This window comes from Molossus molossus, unplaced genomic scaffold (genome assembly GCF_014108415.1).
Source record: "Molossus molossus isolate mMolMol1 unplaced genomic scaffold, mMolMol1.p scaffold_m16_p_21, whole genome shotgun sequence".
Classification (NCBI taxonomy): domain Eukaryota; kingdom Metazoa; phylum Chordata; class Mammalia; order Chiroptera; family Molossidae; genus Molossus; species Molossus molossus.
Window position 1 is genome coordinate 43,390,271 of NW_023425357.1, and position 13,023 is coordinate 43,403,293.

Genomic DNA, 13,023 nt, shown 5'->3' on the forward strand with positions numbered 1-13,023 from the left:
GACCTCTGTGGCAGAGAAAAACATTTTTATGAAATTCCTACGTGTGGTAGAGCACATCTACAAAATTGAAAAAGGACAATTTAGAAAGAGATGCGTTTTCAACCAAATACCTATCCCATAGGACTTTTAGCTAGAATCAATTCAGATCTTGAAGAAGAAAAAGAAATGAACTGATTTTCCTCTTGAGCTGTCCCTGTAGTCTGCTGTCTTTCCCCAAGACCACTGTAGTCTTTGGAGAGGGCTAAGAGCAGAGAAAAGAAAATGGAGGAGGGAGGACTTTGAACTAGTTACATCCAATGTAAATGAAAAACAACAACAAACAAACAAACAAAAAAACCAGCACTGTTGCTAATGACCAAAGAGAGGGCATATACACATCTCAGTGAAAACACTGAATGTAATGGCTGTACAATGACTGACATTAATGAGGTGAATGCCCAAAGGCAATCTTTAAAAAGTCAGTGGTGAGATCATGGTTGGAGAGGTAGAATAAATGGAGCAAGGAAAGAAAAAGGGTAGATTTTGGGATTGATCAATTTGATTATCATTTAAAAATTTTTTTTTAACTTCACAACCTTTGCTTCTCTTCTAGGAAAGGAGTGACACCAATCATTCTTTCCTTCTCCCCCATCTCTGCTCCACTTCTTTACTTTGCTTTATCCCCCCATAAACATTTGCTTAGCAAAAAATAGTTTCCCTATCATTGCCTGCTTTTATATAATGCACATTTATTTTATATTTTATTGTGTGCCAGACTCTTTTGTTAGGTGCTGGGAATACACTGTTGAATATGACACACACGATCCCTGGCCATGATGGTACATATAGCCTCTGAGCATTGAATTATAGCAATCTCTCGACAGTATTTGATTTGATCCTTTAAATACCCTTTGAAATAACCAAGATTTCTGTTTACATTTCATGCATAATGAAACTAGGCTTAGAGAAGTTCAAATGATTTACCCAAGATTACATAGCTGGTAAACTGTATAATCAGGATGGTCACCTTAATTTTCTGAATTTCAGGACAGTGGTTTTTCTGCCACACCATACCACTTCCCTAAGATCCAAAGTTCAAATATTATATCTCAGTTGCTCTTTTAAATAGCACCTAGACCAAATATATTATTTATATTTCACTTAATTTTTACTCAATAATCTTACCTCCCTTTGTTAGATATTATTTATCATTATACATGAACTTTATCCAAGTAATTTATGACCCCATGATATTTATTCCAATAAATTATTTCTAGCTCTTAATATAGAATAGATTATCTTTGTAATGAATAATTATCAGAATTTCTCCATGTTTGGCAGTACCTCCTCCCTCATAAAGATAAAAACCAGAAATTGGAAGTATGTGTTATATAACTATTAAAGGAAGATATTGGAAAGCTTCAGTTCCTACAGGTTTGGACAAATAATAAATGAAAGTAATTTTTAAAACTAAAGGGCATTAACAGATAACAGTATGGTGGGGTGGGGGAGGTAGAAAAGGGTATAGGGGGATCATGGTGATGGAAGAAGACTTGACTTGGAGTGGCGAACACACAATACAATATACAGATGATCTATTATAGAGTTGCACACCTGAAATCTATATAATTGTATTAACCAGTGTCACCCCAATAAATTCAATAAAAAAGAAAAAAATAAATGTCCATATTATCCAAAGCAAAAAATTTAAAAAAATAAAATCATAAAAAAAAGAAAGGCAGTGGAGTGAAAAGAATACTGTACTGGGAATCAAGAGACAGAACTTTTAGTCTTGGTTCAGCCAACTTTGGGAAATTCAGTTCTTTTTCTAAGCCTCAGTTTCCTCAATCAAGGAATTGAATTTTAGGCATCTTATATATTCTGCACCCATAATTCTAAATCTGAATTGAATGATCAGAGAACCTAGAGAATTGGGGAGACTATAGAAGGTAGAGCTATACGCCTCTCCGCAGGGCAGAGCAAGAAAATATTACAAGTCCATTCAGTCCTTTAATTTGAGTCCTTCTGTTCCACTATTAAAGTGGTTCCCTTTTCTTCCTTCCTTCCTTCAAATCAAGAATGAATCTTTCATATTCTTATGGTATTTGCTTTAAAAAAAAAAAATAACACTTTTGTAAACATAACAATCTAATATTATGAAAGCTCTGTAGCTTGACTTTGATTTTTCAACTTGAAGGGACACCACTCCTAGATATACTGGAATTTTTTTAAAAGCCAATCATAAAAGGTGTTCTCCAGATTGCCTATATCCCTTTCAGCACAGCAGGTAGATAATGACTCATAATCACCACCTAATTGATTTTGAGAGTACAGTATTTTTTCATGGATGAACAGGATTAGTGGGGGAACATCCCATGGTGCTGGGGAGGGATACCTGAGGGGCTGCATAGATCCAGGAGTGAGAAAGCCAGCAGTAAGTAACCAAAGGGGCAGATGAGCTTGTCAAGGGGTTGACCGTCTACCAACATTCTTCACTAGATTTGTTCAGTCCTGCTCTTCTTGCATAGGCTCTAATAGTTCTCCCAATTCTTCACTTACTTCCCACACCCCTCAAGTGTGTCTTCATTAGTGATTACTAGTTGCTCCCTACCTACTTGCTGAAAGGGTTTCACCAAGTTAATGGAGGAATTTAGCAAAAGCTTCCACAGCCTTAAGGATACCAGTATCTAAGCATGAAAAAAACAAGGATTTGTGAGTTTATTCAATAATGAGCTAAAAATTAAAGTTTTTCTTTCACTACAAAAGTATTTAAAGAAAGGTAGATTTGAACAGAGAACACCTGTGTTCTCTACCCTAGAGCGACTAGGCTGTGATATTTTTATAATTTCTTGGAGGTGAAGACAACTTGCTATTGGTTCCAGAATCCACTTGCCCTGTTCCCCTTAGGGAGTTATTCTATTTAGGAACCAGCTTCTTTCACAGCTAGCTGCAATCACTGTAACTACTGAGAGAAAACACCATCACCCCTGTGATAATATTCTGAGGCTGTCTGAAACAGAATTTAAGTAGGGGATGGGAAGTTGGATCAGATGGGTTCTTTCCAATCCTCTCAGCGGGGACACTTGGCTTCCTGAGGCAGTCTAATTCTGGTATCAGGTCCTGGACTGATCCAGGGCCTAAGCAAGGAAAACCCCAGCACCCCTAGATGTGCTAGTTGGTGGCTGAGCATCAGATCAGTTTCTGTGCTTGTCCTTCTTTGAGCTAACTCTGGCCCTTGGTCCTTGTGACTGGTTCCAGAAATATGACTCTTACATTCTCTTGTATCTGACTCTGACTCTGACCCTGTTTTGGGGTTGCAGTTCAACTTTAATCTCCTCAAACTCATGGAAATTAGCACCCAATTCCTAAACCTAAGTCTGTAACTATATTCATACTACAAGCTGCTACATCTCTAATGCTTAAGATCTGTCTGTTTGGAACTTGACCTATTGCTGATGTCTGACTTCTAACACATCTTTCCACTTTTGGATTTCTACCAGTTGACCTTGAAGGACCTTCCTTCCACCCCCATATTAGTCTACATGAACCATCTGCTTACCATCAGATGCCCTTGACCTCCATTCCTTGCCCATAAATTTGGATTTTTTTTTTTTTTGGTGGACCTGATGTCCTTCCTAGTTGGATTGCCTATAGTTATTCTAAACTTTAATGTGCATACAAATCACCAAGAGTGTTTATTAAAAGTGAAGGTTCTGGGGCTACACTCTTAGAGATTGTGATTTAGTAACTGTGAAACAGGGCTTAGAAATCTGCATTTAAACATATACACCTAAATGATTTTTGAGGTAGGTAGTGCAAAACAACACGTTAAGAAGCCTGATCTAGTCTTTGGGACTTGGTCCTTCCTTATCAAGCCTATCCCATCACCAACCAAACCTAATTTTAACAGAGCATGAGAAAATTATTTTTCCATGAGGAATTTCTGAATATCATAATCATTGTTACATTTTAGAATATTATTTTTGTTTCTTTTTTTTTTTTTGCTTACTGGAAATTTTACAGAGGTTCTATCCAGATTGCTGAACTCTGGCTAGTAAGTCATTTAAACATACCACAATTTTAGGATCCAGATTTTACCTCATGCTTTGGTCCTTTGGTCCTTGACTTCTCTGTAGTAAAAGTAATAGGGTGCCTTAGAAATTCATGAATCAATGTCTCCATAAGCAGCCTGCATTTTAGGTCAATGAAAGAGAGAGTTTTCCTCCTCAGGTTAGGATTCATGCTTAAATATTGCCATCATCAGTGTGCCTATGCACGCTATTATATGAGTAACATAAACATAATCATATACAGATTGACATAAAGAGAAAGAAGATGAACTCAGGAAGAGTCCAGTTGCAGGAGAACTGCTCTTTGTTGTAGGGTGGTGGCTTATGAGAGACCCACTCTGACCCAGTTGCACTATTCCTCAGATTCAGGTTGAACATTTTTGGAAAGAATACTTTGGAGGGCATGTTGGGGACCTCCTATTCTATTTTATCAAGTGTGTCCTAAGGTATTCCTAGTGGCTTTGAAAAATTCTGAGCTATTTTGAATCCCAGGGACCATCAAGAAACCTAGAGAAGACTTCTCTTTCTGTTCAAGATGGAATAATGGGTCTGCCTGTTTACCCTACTAACTGACACAACAGGAAAAAAAACAGGCAAAATACATGAAATAGTGTATTTCAAGATCCTGGACATCAGGCAATGAAGGACAGGGATTCCTGAAGGACAGGAAACAAATGAGGTAATCCTATGATTGCCACACTTTACTGCCTTGAGGGAGTTTCCAGGTTGTGGCAAGGGAGGGGAATCCAGATGGAGCTCAGCAGAATCCTCTGGGGTGAGGAGATGGAGCTGAGCATCCAGGGAGGCCAAGGAAGCTAGAGTTCTCAGGACAGAATACAGAGGAAGAGAGAGAACTTGATACCTGCAGAGTCCCTCTTGAGCATTTGGAGTCCTAATTGACACATGTATGTGAGGACACTACCCAAAGGTTATATTCAAATAACTATCCTTCATTTGTAGGTTGACAAAATAATTAACAGATGTAGTCCTAAAATTGTTTTTGGAAAACCACTACTATAACAATATCCACAAATAATCATCATGTTAGCAAACAGTAATAACAATTATTATTACTACTAATACCATCATTTGTTGAGCACTTGCTTTTAGCCATTCACTAGGTTGGTCAGACAAAACACATTATTTAAATTTCACTGAATTCTCACCAGTATAATGTAACAGTTACTATCCTTATTATACGTATAAGGAACAGTTACTCATTTTTCTTTTGTGGAACCACATCTCCTCCATTGTTAATCCATACAATTTAGGTAGATTTGCCCTTGCCCAGGTTCCAGAGGGGACAACACAACTTGATGCCTTTCTAATTTGTGACACTCATCCCAGTGACCATAATGTTATCTTTAGGGGAGCAAATGACCCAAGCTGAGCCACTAAATCCTTCCCCAAGAATTTCTGGAGCTGTTGTTATTTTCAATAACAGTACATCCCCTGACTCAGATGAGATTACAACAATACAACATAGATATTCAGGATGAGAGATTCAACTGCTAGTGATAGCACTTGTACTTCTGGTGTCTCTAAAGTTATGATGGCAGGTTGGAAACATTCATGGGCACCCCTGAGCCCTGCTTCTGTAATTTACCTGGGCTGCACAACGTGGGCTTTCACAGTGCTACCTACTCTTGCCTCATACTAAGCTCATGTATCAGTGCAGCTATAGTTTTGATGTGCTGGGTATATTTTCCTGATACACATTAAAATAAACAAATAACCATAAAGAAAAGTTTATCTATATACCACCTAAAATAATTTCATGTCTTGCCAGTAGTCTATGTGACCACATTTTGGGAAATACTTTACTGGAGATGTCACATTGTCCTGTATTGTTTGGGATGCTGCTTTTGTTTGTGCGTTTGTGTTTAAAGTTATATTATAGCGTCTACCTTCCAAAAGACAAAGCCACTATGAACAATTATGGGGGGAAAGCTCACCTAGAGGAAGAAACATTTTGTATTGTATTTTAACTCATATTTTGAGCTGATATAGATATGAAACAGTTATGAAGTGGTCCCTTTTTGTATTTTTTGATAAAGTTTTTCTCTTGTAATTCATGCCATTTCTCTGGGCCAAAAGGAGGCTCCAGCTTAAAGGTTCCCAAATTACGATTTTTTTGTACTTTCCTATTCAGACCTTTCACTTTAGTATCCTTCTGTTAACTCTTACAGATTAGGCTCCTGAGGTCAGGCCCATGTCTGTTGGATTTACTAACATCTCTGTAGCACCACGCCAGTGCTCAGCACAGAGTATGGCTCAATGAGTATTTGTTGAATAAATGAATGAATAATAACTGAGCATATTCATACAAGGGCTTGTCAGGTGAGCAAGTCCAATATCATTGATGGTGGAACTGAGGCAAGAAGAAGTTCTGAGGCATCATTAATGTCATGTAGACAGTGACAGAATTGGCCTTGTGTCTTTTACCCTTTTATAGTATAGGTTTCTGAAATATGTTTTTTGAATAAATTACTTGGTGAAAGAATAATATATATGGTTCTCTTAAACACACTCAGACTTTATTAGTTGTAAAAGGAACATTTAAGGGTAGACAAATTACCTTTGTGGCTTAATGTTGTTAGGAACTAAAAGTGGGTGGGTGGGAATGAGAGGATAGGATGGGCAGATTTAAAATGACTTAAGTGTCTTAGAAGTAATGGAACATATAGTTTATTCATAAGTGTAATTTAATTATGGAATGACAGTGAATGCCTTAAACTAGCTCAAACCAGTTTTTGTCTTTGTCATTAAAATGTGATTAATAAGAAACTTGTTTCATGCTGGAAAATGCTTCTTGTGAGATCTATTATTTTGATATACAACGCACGGAGACATTTGTTTCTATTTACCTTGAAAAAATCCCCTTCAGAGATAGCATGTGGAGAGCAGCCATCTGTTCAGGGTTATGCCTCTGAGTTGCTGTTTCTCTGAACTCGCCTGATTCTGTATATGTTTATTTGAAAAATAAGGACTGTTTTCCCCCTTTATCAAGTTCATTTATCAACACCATTATAAGGATGTACTTATATTCTGGTGTGCATTAATACCTGTTAATTGGCTGTTGAATAACTGGAAACTGTGTGGCTCTGAATTTGGTTGCTGACTGTTTTTATTCTGCCATCAGACTTGAGAACAAGTTATTACATATGTCCTACCTTTGTCTTACTCCAAAATAAATAGCTTTGAATGTTTATGAAATTAGGGGCAACGAAGATGCTGTTTAGTTGGTTAGGACTCAGGTAGTGCTAGGCTAAGGTACAGTAGAAGGTAAAAGAGAAGTATATATGACAATAATCTTAATTCTTTAAAAACATTTTTTTAAATTGATTTCTGGAGAGAGAGGAAGGGAGAGGGAGAGAGATATAGAAACATCAATGAGAGAGAAACATTGATCGGCTGCCTCTTGCTTGTCCTCTACCAGGGATCAAGCTCATAACCCCTGCATATTCCTTAATCGGGAATCGAACCAGCAACCTTTCGGTGCATGGGATGATGCCCAACCAACTGAACCACACTGGCTAGGGCAGTAATCTTACTTTTTATACCGATAACTCCAATTTGACCCCTAAGACTACACAAGTGAGTGAAACTATATTGTCTTAACACTAATACAAAATTTTAATTTATGCCATGACGAAGTAACTGCTTGGCTAACGCCTATCCTACAAGACTATTTTCAGGTTCATAACTTCACACAAACCTCATTTTGACCACAGAGGGCAATAGGGCAGGTTTTATTACCTCAGTTTTACTGGTGACAAAATGGAGGCTCAGATTGACTAAGTGATTTGATCAGAGTCACACAATTATTGTGGCATTTAGCCAGGACCTGAACTCATACTTTCTGATCCCAGTTATATTACACCAATTCTTTGATTTATCTGGGAAAAGACATTATAATGATTGAAGGAATATTTCACTTTCTGGTGGTGGAGTGTTAATTTTTTGACTACTTTGCAAAATTTTGTCTTTAAGTAAGATTCTTTTATTAAAGCAAAAACTAACCAAACAAAACCATTCTTATAACATATAACATACATATAAAAAACTAAGAGCAATAATCTCAACTGAAAAAAAACATTTTGTGTTTCATTACAGAGCAATTTTACAGTGCAAATAGAAGTGATTATGAACCAGCTAAGAGATTTTTCTTGTTACCTTATTTGATGAAGTTTCTTTACTGAACCATCAAGGTCACCCTCATATAAAGAAAGCAGAGTGACATCTGAATTTCAAAGAAAATTAATCACTTTTTCTTAAAGCTGTTCAATTACTCTGTTAGAAGGTATTATCATTAAGAAGGTGAAATGGAAGTACCAGCTCTTCCTTCCTAAGATTTGCTTGGAGAACCTTCTGGGTTCTGTTCTGTAGTTTGACTTTTGTGACCTTAGACACATCTTTTTTAACCTTCCTTTGCTCATCTAAAACATGTCTCATAGAGGTTTGTTTTGGGTTTAGAAATGCTTTGACATTTTTGGATTAAATGGTAAAGTGAACAGAAAGTCTGTTCCTAAGGAAGCTTGAAGGCTAATGCAAATATTTTTTAATATTTTTTTTCTGTTGATTTTTTAGAGAGAAAGAGAGAGATGGAAACATCGATGCAATGTGAGATACATCCATCAGTTGCCTCCTGCACGCCCCCTGCTGGAGATCGAGCCCGCAACCTAGGAATCAAACTGGGACTGTTCAGTCCATGGGAGAATGCTCAATCCATTGAGCCACACCAGCTGGGTGAATGCAAATATTTTTATTGTTCTCTTCAACTTTCTTCTTTGGAGGATCAAGAAGCATTTTATTCTAAAATCTTTACTTATTCAGCAAAATTTATTGAGTACCATGTATCAGACCATAGCCAGCACCCTCCTCTGCTCTCCTGTGTCACCAGATAATGCTTCTGAGAACCCTGCAAAGGCCTTTATTTCCCTTATGGAAGGTGACTGCATGGTGGCAATTTGGAAGGAATTCTATCTAGCTATACAGGCAAGAGTGGAATGTTCTTTTTCTCCTATATAGTTAGTACTTTACCATATACTTCCTTATTACAATTAAATGTGTCACAAGAATTTGCTATTAGAAAGTAAGGTCTTTGAAGGAGGAAATCATGGCTTATTTCTCCTCTAATTCTCTCTCATACAAAACAGTAGTGAGGAATTCTTTACCAGGGAGTCTGTGGATGAATGGGTTTTACACAACTTTGTACTCCCGGAAATTCTAAGAAAGTTATTTTTGCACATGCAGTTTTATATGAAGAGGGTCCTTCATTTTCATTAGATTCTCAAAGGGGTCAGTGGCTCAATGGTTAACCTCTATAGACTAACAACTCTAACGAGCTTTTAATGAATAATTGAATGGTAGAAACTATAAGAAAACAAATATGACCTTGATGTATAAGAGAAAGTTGTCCTGGTGGGAAGCATGTTTGGGATGGCTTTTAGTTCCCCAATATTGGAGATAGCTGGATAACAACCCATCAGTGATAATATTGTTGGGATGTAGATCTATTCTTTTTTGCTTTGTGATTCTATGACAATATTAGTCTTTACTAGAGAATACTTTTAATTCTTTATGCATACCTCCCCCTCATATTCATTTTTGTGTGACTTACTCTTTGGACTACGTATACACCTAAAGAATCTTTTTGACAGATAACCAGAGGCCTATAAATCAGGATATGAGAACCATGGCCCTAAGGATGTGTATGAAATACTTAACAGCAGGCAGGGAACTTGGCATGAACTGTAGAAAATAAAGAGAAGGTGGAATGATTTTTGAGTCAAGTATAGAAGAATCAGAAGATAGTAGTTGACAAGTAGGTTGACATAGTGCTAATAGATTAAATAGAATAGAATTTAATTGAGTACTAAATTGGGCTAGTTACCTTTAAATTTAGGCTTCTGAGCAATTTTTAGTTTATGCTGCAATTTTCCTAATTTTATTCAAAGAAATGAGTTTCAGGAGTTCAAAATGGTAAAAACACACTTATTTTCAAATATATATGTGTGTGTGTGTGTGTAAATATATATATACATATATACATATATACACATATATATTACACATACATATATATAACACATACATATGTATACACACACATATATATAAATTTGTATATGAATATGTAAATATATGCAACATGTTCATACCTTGATATCCATGGAGATATGACTACATCTACATGAATGCATGCATTCACGCATATACAGATATAAAGAGGATCAAATATTGTATCTTACAGAAATTTTTCACTTGCAGGGAAATAGAATATTTCAAAGCAGTTGCACATCTAATGTATGAGAGTAATATTTTAGGTAATATACTGATGCCTCTTTTAGGGTTAATGTTACAAAACTTCACAGAATGTATAAGGAACTGAGTCTAGGCAGAACCTAAACCGAAGGTATCATACCAAGAGATAGCCTAGATGAGAGAAATCCTAAAGATATCTGTTACAATCGAAAGGAAACTGGCTCTGTCATATGCTCTAGTTTTTCTTTAGAAGTGTGTTTATTAAATCTTGATCAACAACAACAGCTCTAGTCCTAGTTTGTTCAGCTTATTGTAGGGCCCTTTAATCAAATGCTTCCTCAGAATGCTTTCTGGTGAACTTCGAGCTGGTTGTTTTATTTACTCTTTAGCGTTCTGCAAAGTCTCACTTAACATCCTTTAGCTTATGCATTTTTGATTAGTGTGATATTGCTATTTTTACATAAGTTTTGTAAACTCCTTTGAGGAGTGCAGGGGTACATTGAGAGGAGATGGTTGTGAGCTTCTTCCTTTATTTAATCCATCCATCCCCCAATCTCAGAGACCAGTATAAAGCTGTACCTATAAAAGCTAACTGATTTTCCAAGTGTTTTTGCTCCAAAGGGACACCACCTATTTTTACCAACAAAGAAGTGTTAGGAAAGGAGGAAGGCATACCTCAGAAGGACAGATCTGAAATGAAGCCCAGAATACTGAAGAGAGTGGAGTGGAAAAGCAAAAGAGTGCCTAGTGAAAGGTTGCTGAAGATCTAATGTTCCGGGCGATTGTAGGAAAGCCTCAATTAAGGATTCTGTTAATAGAGAATTTAGGAAATGTTATTAAAAAGTTCTCTTAGCCAATCTAATAAAGGAAATGAGGACATGGTTGTTTGTTTATTAATCTGTATTTTTTTATTGAGGTACTATTAACACATTTATTGAGCAACTATACTTGTACAAAATATTGTTCTAGGAAATGCGTGTGAAGGGTAGGGAGATGGTATTTAAAAAATACAAGATGAATACATGTTCTCCAAAAGTATACAGGAAGCTATGTGTTAGGTACTGTGTTGGGTGCTTTCTGTATATTATCCTATATAATCTTTAACACAACTACTGTGTTAGAAATTAAAATTATCCCTATTTTATAGATGAATAGCTTGAGACTCAGAGTAGTTAAGTCCTTTCTTCTTTCCTTCCTCCTTACCTCATTCCATCTCTCTTCCTTTCAACAAGGTTAAACTCAAAGGTTAATAGAACATGGTGCCTTTCTTCCAAGGTTTCACTTTCTCTGAAGGTAGCAGAAGTATAGCTCTGTAATAAGTGCTACACTAGAGATATGAACCCAGCAATATGGAAACTCCGAGGATGAAGCGTTCCATTCTGCTTGGTTATATCAGAGAAGGATTCCTGGAAGAGGTAATATTTTAGTTGAGTAATAAAGGATGAGAAGGAGTCTATCTGGTAGATGAGGAAGATAAGGAAGCAACAACAGTGTGGCAGATACTGCTGGCTACTCACTCAACACACATTACCTTTTCTCTTTTTTTTTATTATCCTTACCCGAGGACATTTTTTCTTTTTTTTTCTTTTTTTGGTTCAGATAGAGTGGGAGGGAGAGAGAGAAAGTGAGAGAGAGAAACATCAACGTGAAAGGGACACATTGAGTGGTTGCCACCCACACAACCAACCAGGGCCGGGGACAAACTGCAACCGAGGTACGCGCCCTTAGGGGGAACCGAGCCCGGATCTACTCTGGACTGCAGGCTGATGCTCTAACTGCTGAGCCAAACCGGCCAGGGCCCTTTTCTCTTTATTGGAAGCTGAGCTTTTCAGCTGTCTCCTCTTCCACTTGGCTTACAGGAGGGTGACCCTGTCCTGACTTCAGGAGTAAGTGGTGATTGATTTAAGCCACTTATGATAGGTCCATTCCTCATGTTTGACTAGCTTAGGGGTGGGCATATGAACTAATCCTGGCCAATGAAATATAAAAGTAAATCTGGGGGCTTTAGGAAATGCTTCTTACCCTTAAAAGGGACACACTAGTCTTTTTTGTTTTTTGGTCTCTAGGTATTGCTATGATTGGAAGGGATGCTTAGAACTACTGCGGTCATCTTGTGACTTTGAAGGGGGCCAACCTAAAGACAAATAAAATTTTCTGAGGATAACAAAGCAAAGAGATGAAAAGACCTGGTCTTTGATGACATTGTTGAATTGCTGGACAACTCTCACTACTTTCCAGCTTCCTGTTATATGATGTGATTATTGTCATTGTTCTATCAGCCAGTTTGAATTGGAGTCTTCTGCAATGGCATCTTCACCAATAACAGTGCAGCTGCAAAGGCATAGAGCTCAGAAAGGTCATAGGGCACTTAGAAATTGCCAATAGTTCATCATGACTGAAATGCAGGATATTATGGAGTGGAGTGTGAGATGATGGCTAGAGATAAGGTAAAATTGTGGACAAGGGTCATATCATGACCCTTATATGTTAGGATCAGAAACTTGGACATTATTTTGTAAATAATGGGGAGTCATTGGAAAGTTTTAAGCAAGTTAATGGTATAATTAGATTTGCAGTTTAGAAGTAGTTCTCTGACTTCAGTGTGGAGGATTGAAGAGGGTGAGATACCAGTTGGTAAGATACCAAAGTCATTTAGTTCAGGAGCAAATGCATTCACATGCAGGTTGGTCTCTCTCCACTGTCATTC